Consider the following 13,600-nt stretch of genomic DNA (forward strand, 5'->3'; position numbering starts at 1 on the left):
TTGTTTTTTGGTTGTTTTTGTTGTTGTTATTTTGTTTCAGAAATAAAAAAGTAAAGTTGCAAAAGGAAAAAGAAAAAGACAAAGAAAACACACTTCCCAAACTTAAATCAAACGAAGACGACAAACGGAAAAGAAAGCACAGTTCCCTAACTAAAATAAAACAAAGATGATAGCCGAAAGGGAAAGGTAAAAACACAAAGCACTAGAAAATGAAAGTAACGGGCAAAAACATAAAAACATCAGAAAACACGGAAAAAAGAAAAGTAAAGTGAAAGTAAAGGTGCTCCCCCTTGAAGCGATTAGGTCGAGCATGCCCGGGAAATCCGAAATGGCGTTGGCACCCTCATCAGCATATGTCTATTTAAAGCACGCCTCTACAAGCGGATGATACCCTGCATTTCTTCCTGCAAACTCAAAGAAAAACATCAAAAAATCCAGAAACAAAACAATGGCATCCTCATGCACTCACCTTGATGATCTCAACCTAGAGTTGTCACTTGCACCACCGAATGCCCAGATAAGGGCTCCTCCAACCCCTGTCTTCCCAAACTCTACATATCATCACGGCACGGCCTCAAACTTAGCTGAGGCAATACCGAACTTTGCTGAGGCAATGTCGAACAGAGCAGTGCTGCTGGGAGGCATGATTGGCAGCAAGCTCACACCGGCAGATCATTGGCATATAGCACACAGGTCTGACAAGGTGGCAGTGGAGGAGTCCCACACTTTTACCACGCTCCACGCGGTCTCGGCCACAAATCTGGGCTTACGACTACTAGCAAGAACACGAGAGTGTGGAGCTCTGAGCGAGGAGGTGGCTGCCTTGAAGGCTATGGTGGCGGACTTGCAGAAGCGGCTCTACTATGCCAATCAGCATGTGGAAGCACTGCAGAGAAAGAATGAGGACCATGTAGAGCTGCTGCAAATTCTACAAGTGCGAGAAAATAGAGGCAAGCCATGATGATGATGAAGATGAAGAAGATGACGAAGATGAAAATGAAGAAGAAGTTGTTTGTTATTGTTTTTTTTTTTTTTTTTTTTTAATATTTAATTTTACTTTTTTTTTCTTTGTTTGTAATGTAGCGTTTGAAATGAAATAAAAATGTGTTTTTAACACTTAGAAATAAACTAACTAACCATACCACGTAAATAAATAAATAAACTTCGGTGCATAATTACATATCATTTTGTATACTTCTAACTTATTAAAAGCACAAGTTTAACTCAAAAACATAACCAAATCATAAGTTAGAAGTATACAAAATGATATGTAATTATGCACCGAAGTTTATTTATTTATTTACGTGGTATGGTTAGTTAGTTTATTTCTGAGTGTTAAAAACACATTTTTATTTCATTTCAAACGCTACATTACAAACAAAGAAAAAAAAAAGTAAAATTAAATATTTAAAATTAAAAAAAAAAAAAAAAACAATAACAAACAACTTCTTCTTCATTTTCATCTTCTTCATCTTCTTCATCTTCATCATCATCATGGCTTGCCTCTATTTTCTCGCATTTGTAGAATCTGCAGCAGCTCTACATGGTCCTCATTCTTTCTCTGCAGTGCTTCCACATGCTGATTGGCATAGTAGAGCCGCTTCTGCAAGTCCGCCACCATAGCCTTCAAGGCAGCCACCTCCTCGCTCATAGCTCCACACTCTCGTGTTCTTGCTAGTAGTCGTAAGCCCAGATTTGTGGCCGAGACCGCGTGGAGCGTGGTAAAAGTGTGGGACTCCTCCACTGCCACCTTGTCAGACCTATGTGCTATATGCCAATGATCTGCCGGTGTGAGCTTGCTGCCAATCATGCCTCCCAGCAGCACTGCTCTGTTCGGCATTGCCTCAGCAAAGTTTGAGGCCGTGCCGTGATGATATGTAGAGTTTGGGAAGACAGGGGTTGGAGGAGCCCTTATCTGGGCATTCGGTGGTGCAAGTGACAACTCTAGGTTGAGATCATCAAGGTGAGTGCATGAGGATGCCATTGTTTTGTTTCTGGATTTTTTGATGTTTTTCTTTGAGTTTGCAGGAAGAAATGCAGGGTATCATCCGCTTGTAGAGGCGTGCTTTAAATAGACATATGCTGATGAGGGTGCCAACGCCATTTCGGATTTCCCGGGCATGCTCGACCTAATCGCTTCAAGGGGGAGCACCTTTACTTTCACTTTACTTTTCTTTTTTCCGTGTTTTCTGATATTTTTATGTTTTTGCCCGTTACGTTCATTTTCTAGTGCTTTGTGTTTTTACCTTTCCCTTTCGGCTATCATCTTTGTTTTATTTTAGTTAGGGAACTGTGTTTTCTTTTCCGTTTGTCGTCTTCGTTTGATTTAAGTTTGGGAAGTGTGTTTTCTTTGTCTTTTTCTTTTTCCTTCTGCAACTTTACTTTTTTATTTCTGAAACAAAATAACAAAAACAAAAACAACCAAAAAAATAAAATAAAATAAAAACAACAATTAGCAATAGAAATCATTTCTTCACAGTGCTCGGTGTCTCGACCATTGGAGCTTTGAGTTTGTCCCTTTGGCTGTCCTCTTCCGGGGCTTCATGCACAGCCTCTTGGGGCTCACCACTTGAGCTCCCAAAGATCGCAATCTTAGCTTGAGCGTAATTACTCTCGCGATCTGCTTGCTTGCGTTTACCCGGTCGGTCTAGGTCCTCCAGTTGCTTTCGCATGTCGCGAGAGTACAACTCTACCATCTTTGATAGGTTTTTATTCTCGTCCCGCAATACTTCTAACTGGTGTCGATTCACCTCCATTATCCTTGCCCTCTCCCTTTTCAAACTTTTTGTAGCACTCTGACACTCTTCAATCATACTTCGCTCCGCCGCCAACTGACCTGTTAGCACCTCTACCTCATGGGACTTCACAAGTAGGCGATGACCCAAACTTGCGACTGTTGCCGTACTCTGCACGCTCAGTGCCAGGGTATCGCTCACGACCCGGTTGTCATCACTTGTCCCCAGCACACGTATATCTTTAGGAGTCACTAAATTTCTAGCCACTCCAATGGCAACATCGTTGTCCAGGAGTATTGAGTTAGTTACTGTCACAGGCCCCCGTGCGGAGGCAAAGTAGGGCATCCATACTAGTGCCGCTGCTTGGCCTCGTGTCTGAGTCGGTGGAGCTAGGTTGAGATCCAACGAAAATGGGTAGGAAGAGGCCATTTGATTTCTCACTCTTTTTTCTTCTTGCTTTCTTTTCCCTTTTGTGTGTTTCTGAGTTTGTGTTTTTCACCCTTTCTTTTTACCTTTTATAGACTTAGTCTTTGACAAACCCTAGCCATTGCAGCGTCTAAGCATTTTCTGAATCTCCAGCATTCCTTGAGTCCTACAACTTTCTCGCTTTCCAACCATACCCAACTCATTTATCACGACGTGTCTTTTCTGAACGGACGCGTTCAGTAAAGTCTTCGCGCCTTTCCATGAGCCCGTAATTTCCGCTTGTGAAATCTGCGGTGCTTCTATCTGTCGACACGTGGCTCCTGCTTGCTGCCCATGATAAACCATGAGACGACATTAGGGACCACATTTTCTCTTTTCAGAAATCCCGCCTTTGCGCTCCCAATTCACGTTTCATCTTAAAATAAAAAATTTTAAAACGTGTGGGCTTCGGATTTCATTATGGGTCGGGTTTTCACCGTTGTTTAGATTTCAAAGTGGGTTAACCTTCTTTTGGGTTGGGCTTTCAATTGTTTGGGTTTTGGTTTGTGTAACTGTTTGTTTAGGGCTTTCTGTTTCGAGTGTTTTACTGTTTCGTTTCTTTTTATTTGTTTGTTTGTTTTGTAATTTTTATTTTTGTAATTATTTTATTTTATTTTTTTTGTGTTTTTTTTTTTTTTTGTGATTTATATTTACTTTAGTACCTTTCATTTCTTGTTATGACATTGCTTGTTCCTAATTTTTAAACATTGAGGACAATGTTCATTTCTAAGTTTGGGGGTATTGGAGTTTAGCATGTAAAATTGGTTTTTCCTTAATTTAATTTATTTTTTTTTATTTGCTTGTTTTTATTTTTATTTTATTTTGTTTGAGTCTTGCTTTTATTTTTATTTTTATTTTTATTTTATTTTTATTTTTATTTTATTCACTTTCCGAACACATTTGATGAGATTGTGATAAATGTTTGCATGACTTAAATGAAAATTGAATTTTATTTATTTATTTATTTTTCCTTTTTTGTAAATTTTTATTGTAAAAAAAAAAAAAAAAAGTGGCATTGTTCTAGCATGATATGTTTGAAACCTTCTTTACACTTGCCATTTGTTTCATAATTTTCCAATTAAAGGATTTGCATGACCCAAAGAATTGTATCAAGCATAAATTAGACTTATATAACCATACAATGTGAGCTTTTGAGCCTTGTGCTTCATTTCATGAGTGTTATACACGTACTCTTATTTTCTTGTCATCAAAGTTGTTGTTTGATCTCATTATTCATTGATTTGGTTGAACACGTAAAAGTCATTCATTCTTATGCAATTTGATTTCATGACATTTAAGAAGTGATATTAAGGCCCTCTTTGGATCGTTTGTGTCTTTCAAGCTAACCTTATGCATGCTTAAGCATGATTTTCCATTGTTAACCATTTTGAGCCTACATGTAAACCTTTTCTTTCATTTTACCAATTATATTTCCTCGCCTTAGCCCGAAAAACAAATATTTACCTTTCTAAGGAACTCATGAGCTCTAATTCGGATGTGTTTTTCATGCTAAGTTTGGGAAGGGATACTACATAAAGAAAAAAAAAAAAAGAAGAGAAATTCACACAGTTGGTGAAAGAAAAGAGAAAAGTTGTGATTAAATGGTAGTTGAATGAAATTTCGTTTTTGGGTTTCATTGGTGTTTGTTCAATTAAAGGGAAGGAGTATGAATCAATGTAAATGAAGGTATAAGGAGTTTTGATTATGTAAAAAGAAAAAAAAATCTAATCATGATGATTCGAAGTCTTGTAAACAATTATTTTATGCTCTTACATTGCGAGTTCCTTGGACTTTGTATTATCCATACCTTTCATTTCTTACTCACCTTATACCCTTGGCCCCATTACAACCTATATTAAAGACCTAAATTGATCTTAAATGTCATGTGGTTGAATTGCATGCATTTTCTTACTTTTAAGTGTTTGGCATCTTTCTTGAGATCATATTAATGCAAGTTTTTCATCTTCCTATTTTGAGTTAAGTCCTTTATGGTTTAACTCTAATCTCATGTTTATAACTGAGTGATGCATTGTAGCCCTTTTCTGAGTGATTCATTTGTGAGAGGACAACTTTGGTGAGATTTGAAGTTGAACTTGTGCTTTGTATGATTTTTGAAATTGTGTGAAAACTAAGATTGGGGAATTTGTTGCATTTGGATATCACACTACTACACTTTGAGCATGTTGTGTTTTGAACTTTGCCACCCTGTAAATATTGACCAAAACTGAGCTTTTATTGTTAAAACTTTTGAGTCATGTGCATGAGTCATTTCTCTTCAGAAAATGTTCGAGAAGATTGTTTTGAGTCTTATTTTTGTTTTGTTTTTATTTCTATTTTTGTTTTTGTTTTTGTTTTTGTTTTTTTTTTTTTTTTTTTTTGTTGTTTTGCTTAAAGGACTAACACAATTTTTTTTAAGTTTTCTAATTACTTTGTTTTACAGAGTCAGTAAAACGTTTGTGGGTATCGTATCTGTTAAACCCTCAGGAGACACAACTCCTCCTACTAGAGATGCCTAGAGGTTCAAAGGCTTGTTGCATACGCTCAATGCAATCGAGTTACCTACGAAAGTGGTCTAATTAACTTCTTGTTTTATTTTTATCTTTGTTTTCCGTTTGTTTTGCTCGAGGACTAGCAAAATCTAGGTTTGGAGGTATTTGATCGGTGCATAATTACATATCATTTTGTATCTTCTAACTTATGATTTGGTTATGTTTTTGAGTTAAACTTGTGCTTTTAATAAGTTTTGTGTTTGTTTCAGAGTAAAAAGCTTGAGACTCATTAAATGCATTTTGGAGACAAGTTAGCTCATCGGTGTCTGCAGATCAGTCAACTTCACGAATTGGACTATACTTTCTCAAGAAGAACTAGATGATGAGCCATATATCATTGGAAATATGCGGAAGTCTAGTTTCTGGAGAATTTTACGGTTCATGATTCCGAGTCTTCTAGAGAAAGTTATGCAAGTTTTGGCAGCTTAAGGTCAAATTCGGCAGCATCTGCGTTACTGTGCCAAAAATGACATTTGAAGGTCTTTCCGATTTTTTCTTGAGTTGGGCTGCATATTCTTGGAAAGATAATTCAAAGGGTTTGAAGATCCAGATTTTTCCAGATTTTGTAGGAGGGAAGATCAAGCCCAAAACAAGCCCACAAGCTGACTGCAATGAAGTCAATTCCAGTCTATTTTCGGCAGTCAACTTGCAAGGCCCAAAACGTACACTTGTACTACTCAGATGGGAATACATTCTTCATAAATGTTGTTCTAATGGGTGTCTATTATGACATATCCAAATTTAAGCCCCATTGGATACATATTGAAACCTCAGGCCTTCCTACACCAAGCCTGGTTCAGAAGAATTCGTTTTTCCAGCAACACATGTGCAGCAGCAAAAGAACTTTATTAGCCAGCAACAAAGACTAGCAGCACATGGGTTGGCAGCAAATAAAGAGCCAGACCTCCATGCTAAAAGAAGAAACCAGCAAACCCATGTGAAGAAAGCTTGAGATGCAACAAAAAAAAGTATGGGATGGAATTGATTCCAACCACACTAACATAGACAAGATGAAGTGAGAGTTATGGGTTGTATTAAAAGAGGAATGGATGTTGGAATTCATCATGATGTTCCTCCCTCTTAGCCCTATAAATAGAGAAGTCTTCAAGCTTCAAAACACACCCCAAGGGGGGGAGCTCTCAAACACTTCTCTAGAGCTCCCTTCCCTTCTCTCCCTCAAATTCTCTTAGTTTCTCTTTCTAGTTTTCAATTGTTGTAATGAAATCTTTGTGCTGAAATTCTCCTTAAGTTTTTCTTAGTTCCACTTTAGTTTTCATTGTTATGTAAATTCTTTTCTTTAGTTTCAAGTTTGATTAGTTTCCAAGTTTCAATTATGGTTTTTGTTCTTATTCATTATGCTTATAAGTTAATATGCTAGTTTGAATGATTGATCACCATTTAGGCTCGCATGTTAGCTATCTTGGTTTGAATTAAGAGTAAACACCATGCTTTAATTTGAATTGAACTATGAATAGGAAGAGTATGTATGGACATTCGACAACAGGGATTAGATACATACTTGGTTGTTTAAAATGTTCTTCTATGCTTAATGGGTTCCTAATGCTTAATTTTAGGTTAGACAACAAATGATCAAATTAGGGAATTAGGAACACAAGGTTAGGACCAAACACCATGGCTTAATCATACTTTAGCTAGAATCAATCCGTTAATCTAATTGAACTTGGGAATTTATCTGCTTGTTTTATTTATTTTCTTTCTTGTTTTTCTGTTTTGTGTAGGAAAATGAATTGGATCATTCAATCACCAATCCTCGTGTGATCGACCTCGCACTTACATATGCTATACTACCAAACGGCTCGTGCACTTGCGAGTATCACAAGTTGAGGATGCAGCTGAATCCATTTTGGTGCAGCTGAATCGAAGTAACAATGGTTACTTTAGAAGTCATAACGTCCAGATTTCAACGTTATTCTTGTGAACCCAGCTTCCGTTGTAGAATACCAATATTTTAACAGTATCCATTCCTGCAAATAACATTAATAAATCAAGAGTGCTGCTATTTCCACCCACCTGTCCTATTTTCCCACCTACTTTATCTTTAAATTTTTAAAAACAAATTTATCCCTTTGCAAACTGACTTTTAAGAACAAATTTAAAACTCTCTCTATTTATTAATATAAGCTTGACACATAATTAAAATTCAATCTAAGGGTTTAAAAAAAAAAAAGGACACATCGCCACTTTTACTTGAGGAAAATAAAACAAAGGGAACCTAATGTCCCGCTTCTTTCTTCAGAAGAGATGAACAGAACCCACCCAAACTGTAACATCCCACATCGACCAACGGAAAGGGGGTTGTGCCTTATATGTACATGCCCATCTCCATCTAACACGAGGCCTTTTGGGAGCCCACTGGCTTCGGATTCATGGGAACTCCGAAGTTAAGCGAGTTGGGGCTAGAGCAATCCTAGGAGTGGTGACCCACTGGGAAGTTCCTCGTGAGTTCCCAGAAACAAAACCGTGAGGGCAAAGAGGGGGGCCCAAAGCGAACAATATCGTGCTATGGCGGAGCCGATCCAGGGTGTGACACAAACTCTGAAACTATAATATCCATTTTTATTGTCTAGTTTCATGCCATATTGAAATCTAATCCCTTTTCTTTTCCTTCCTGACTAGAATTTAGAATCTTTAGTTTTTTCTACTTGGCTAATTTGTTTTCAAATCAGACCTAATATACTTCCTTCTTCCAAAAACAATAGAACCTTCAACAATATCTAGGCATCAGAACTCAAAAGACAAAAAGGAATTCTTGATTGAGAGAAATAATTGGAAATAAGATAAAATTAATAGCTTATTTTGAATATCAGAGAGAGAGAGAGAGAAGCAAAGGAACCATTCATGATCATGGGAATCAAAATACAATGGTACAATGGGTTCTATTTGGGTTTTGAGGGTTTATCTGTATATATAAAGCAAAAGGCAGAGAATGGTAAAACATTCAAAATACCAGAAAATGCCCTTGGTTAATGTAAACATTAAGAATTGAAATTATTAATTAAATGAGGATAATATGGTAAATTCACACTTTTTATATTAAAATAAAATTAAAAATTAAAAGAAAAATCAGATAATAGATCCTATTTTTATGGAACACAACTACCCATTATCTTTTCTAATTCTAAAATAAATTTAAATTTTTTTTAAAAAAGTCTATCGTAGGCGTGGAAGCGCGTGCAGAGAAGCTAGTATTTTTTAAGGAATGGAGGTTTGGGTAGGGGGGGGGGGAGGGAGAGACTTAAGTGGGGATGGGCTAATTAAAGAATTTTTTAATTGTAATGGAAAATATGAAAATACAATTAATGTTTTAAAAAAAAAAAAAATTACTAATGATTAGCAAAGAGAATTTACTAGAATTAATATTTAAAAGGTATTTTAGGAATAATGGTGGGTGGAAAGATAAGTTTGTGTTCTTTCAAATATAAATGGTGAGTGGGAAAATATGACAAGGGGGTGGAAATAGCAGCACTCTAAATCAATCTATTTTTATCCCTATCATAAGGTATAGTCATTTCTTTCAATCACCAAATTGGAAACCAAAACAGAAAAACTAAAATTCTTAGCAAAACTAACCCAGAATGTCAATCAAATCCCATTCAAAGGCCTAAAATTTCACACTTAAGCATCTAAATTGAGGCAAAAACTGACCTAACTAACCTATTTATAGGCTAGACAAAATTAAGATCTGATTTTTATGTTTGGTGTTATTTTGGGCAAAATGCTTTATGGATATTGAAGAAGGGGACAAATAGCTTAAAACTCAAAAATACAAACAAGGGTTGCATACCATCAAATTTATTGGCATATATATATTGGCAATTACAAAACAAAGCCACGCACTGGTCTTGAAGCAGCCTATTAAATATCACAATTTCAAATTTTTCTTCACCTTTTATATAAATCAAATAAGGGATTTTTGTAGACATGTCACCTGAACTTATATCTCAGTTTCAATTTGTCACCTTAAAGAAAAATTTAAGAGAAATGTCACCTTAATTTTTTAAAATCCATGATTTGTCATCTGACTTTAACACCATCCAATTTTCCATCCATTTTTAAGGGTATTTTAGTCTTTTCTATTTTCGAGGGTATTTTAAAAATGGAAAATTCATTATAAAAAAAAATTATACATGGTTAGAGAGAGAGAGAGAGAGAGAGAGAGAGAGAGAGAGAGAGAGAGAGAGAGAGAGAGAGAGAGAGAGAGAGAGAGAAGAGGGGGAGGGGGGGTCCTGTGCGATGTGTTTTGGGGGCGGGTAGGGGAGAAAGGGAGAGAAAGGTCTCTTTTTTCTCTTTCTTTTTTCTTGAAAATGGAAAGACTAAAATACCTTTAAAATTTTAAAATGGATGGAAAATTGGATGCTGTTAAAGTCAGATGACAAATCATGGATTTTGAAAAATTAAGGTGACATTTCTCTTAAATTTTTCTTTAAAGTGACAAATTGAAACTGAGGTATAAGTTCAAGTGACATTTCGACAATTATCCTATCAAATAACACAAGCCAGGATAAGTTCAGCAATTCTGGGATTACCCTACCTATCTTAATTGAACACTTGGGCTTTATTGTCTCAGCCTTTCTTCTTACACTTCTATCTTTTTGATGGCCTAGCCAATTGGAGAATTGAGTGTGAAGAAGTGGTTGGTGGTTGGATTGAGAACATATATAATAATAGTCATACTGGAATTTTCCTGTTGCAGAGAAGGGAAAAAGGAAAAAGAAAAAGAAAGACATAGAGTTACCTGCAAAAGCGATGGAGGAACTAGAAAAGAGGGACCTGGTCGCAATAGGAGTCGCAGGTTGCTGCTGTCGCTGCTTCTTTTCTTTTCCTTTTGTTTCTTCCCTATGTACGCTCTTGGGGGCGTCGTTTCAACAATTGAGGTGGTAGTCCAAAGCTTCTTCTAGTTGAATTTTAGACAATCATCGAATAACTTGGTCAGATGCCCTCCAATTTTTCCTTGGTTCGACGGTGGAGAGGAATTGGGAGAGGCTGGTTTCAGATTCAGAGAATGAATTTTTGAGTTTTTCTATTTAAATCCCACACTTTTCTTTGTGGTTAAAATTTGTAAGGTGAGTATTTTTTATTGAAGTTTGTATTTAGTGAGTACGTAAGTCAATTTCCCTATTAGTTTTTGTATTTTGCTACATGGTTTTTTCTTGGGAATTTGGAAAGTGTTTAAGGGTTTTGTTATTGGTGGTGATAGGAGTTACAAGACAGAGTTCACTTCAGGGCGTTCTTAGCAAGAGTGGATCCGGTCTCATTTTCTATGTCCTCCATGTCCCTTCTCTAAGTTTTTGACAAGTATCTACCTACTTAACTCCGATATAACACCATTAAATTCTATTAAAATAATACAAACAAAAAACAAAAAAAGAAAAACAAAACAACCTAGCAGGTAATAGAAAACCTCGCACCCACTGCAACCCACCCAACCCCATCTCATCCGCCATGTGCATCTTTCCTTTTCACTGCCAGCGAAGCTATTTGGCAGCCACCAAAACCCCAACCAATCTTTCCATGAGCTAGGGTGTACAAGATTCAATCTAATCCGCCCAAACCGATTAATCTAATCCAATTCAATTCAATTTTAATTGGTTTCAAAGATTTGACGGATTAGATTGGATTTATAATTTTCAAAACTGACATGATTCGATCAGATGACAGATTTGCTTATGAGAATCCAATCCAATCTATTTAATTTTAAGTCTAATTTGATAACAATCAATAAAATGGAAATTTATACGGATATAGTCAATGGACTATTTTGAATTTTTGTTAGCTTGAGGTCAATGGGCCTTAACGAGGGCTTTAAGGCATGTTTAATTTGTATTTTAATTTACGTTTCTACCCTTTTATAACTAAAAACAACCCAAAATCCGTCAAAATAAAATATACCGTTGTATCCCATCAAATCCACCGACCTGCAATGTCGAACCCAACCCCACCTCCGATCTTTCCAGTCTCTACCACCTCTGATCTTTCCGGTCTCAACCATCTCCACAACCACAGCAAGCTCAGTCGGCTCCGCCCAATCCCAAGCCCCGATCGCCACCCCAGCCTTCCACACCTCCCTCAACCACATCTCGGAAAATCTCCGCAAAGGCCTCTCCCAGCGCCGCCTGTGGTCGGAGCTCTTTGACAATTTGTGGTTGGTACCAATTGTCCATTTTTGTTATTGTGCCCCACATGGCTTTCATGTTTTTTTGAGTACTTTCAGCAGCGATTATAGTTGGAAAGAGGAACTATAGAGGCATGAGCAAGAAATGTCATGTTGGTGCAGTTAATAGCATATTTTCTAACCTTTAGTCAATCTGCAATGTAAAGTGTAAACAGCATATCGTTCTTGACTACGCTCTGTTCACAATCAATCAAACGTCCAACACCTAAGAGGATGCTACAGTCAATAGAATTGTACAGTTTTGTCATGATTTTTCGCTCCTGTCTCCATCTATTTACGTTGTCTTGGCCAGGTAGGCTGGTAAAGAACTGACTTGAGGTTTTACAGGTCACCCTGCCTTGTATATTTCTTTAGTACTAATATTTCCGCGAAATATACCACCGAGGTAAAAGATTTGATGATTCAATGATATTTTGCTTGATTATTCATCTCCATAAGAGAAGGTATTTATTCTGGATTGATAATAATAAACTAAGAGACAATACAAAGCTTAACAAACATAAAGGCAAGATAGTGGTAGACTGTGGGTTGGTAGATTGGTGTATGGCATGTTTTATAATACGGGGGTGGCATGAAAGGCATATGAAAGAGATGTGGCTTGTTAGATGCTTCTTTCAAGGAAACTGCAGACATGATAAAACTCTATATAACACAAATATATATTGGTAAGGAAGATGACGTTAAATCAATACAGCTTTTAGGAAATTAGGATACATAGCCTCTTCCAAAAATGGGTTTCTGGGTTGATGACCAGAAGGTTTTGTGCAGACAAAGGCTAGAGTTACTCATGCTTTCCTTTTGTTCCCAGTCTTGATACAATTTCCAAGAGATAAGCTGCCTCACAAGGATTTGTTATCCAACCCTTGTGCGAAATATTCTTCCTCATCGTTCCAAGTAATAATACCGTCATCACAAACAAAATTTGAAGTATTTTATATGAATTCATTTACTTGCTGTAGCAAATATCTAGTCAGATCAGTCGGTGACATTCTTATGTTTTAAGTGGTGTACAATGGACTATATCAAGGGCCACAAACAGTGGAGAAGCCAGGATTTCATGTGTGTGGGGGCCTCTTACAAATTATAAAGAATCAAAAATTCGAACTCACAATACATACGAAAAATAATATATATCACATATGTCAAGAATTATATTGCTCATTCATTGCAATCACATGTGGGTACATATCAAAATGTAAAGTATTTGAAATAATATACATATACAAATACATAACAGTATATTCCCAGCTTTGGTAGGGGATGTAAGGATTGATACATAAAATAACTTTTTATTTGATTGATAATCATATAAAGCAGAAGATATTTTAGCCATTTGCATCAAGCTCAAACTTCCTTCTTGCATGCGTGCTCCTCCGGAAGCACACACTATAATAAGAGGTAAAAATTGATTGGTAGCATACTCGGCCAAACGTGTGATTTTTTCGCCCACTACAGATCCCATACTACCCCCCTCCGCCCCTGGCCACAAATAATATAGTCCAGCACTAATATATATTATTCCCAACTTAACAATCTAAGTCTAATATTGTGACTCCATGGACTCATCCAGGTTCTCCATGTATTGGTTTGGGGAAAATGGCTGGGTGTGGAGGTTGATAGGGTGGTGGGTTGTTGGGGAGAGAGAGAGAGAGAGAGAG

The sequence above is a fragment of the Prunus avium genome, chromosome 7 (assembly GCF_965620075.1).
Source record: "Prunus avium chromosome 7, drPruAviu1.hap1.1, whole genome shotgun sequence".
Lineage (NCBI taxonomy): Eukaryota > Viridiplantae > Streptophyta > Magnoliopsida > Rosales > Rosaceae > Prunus > Prunus avium.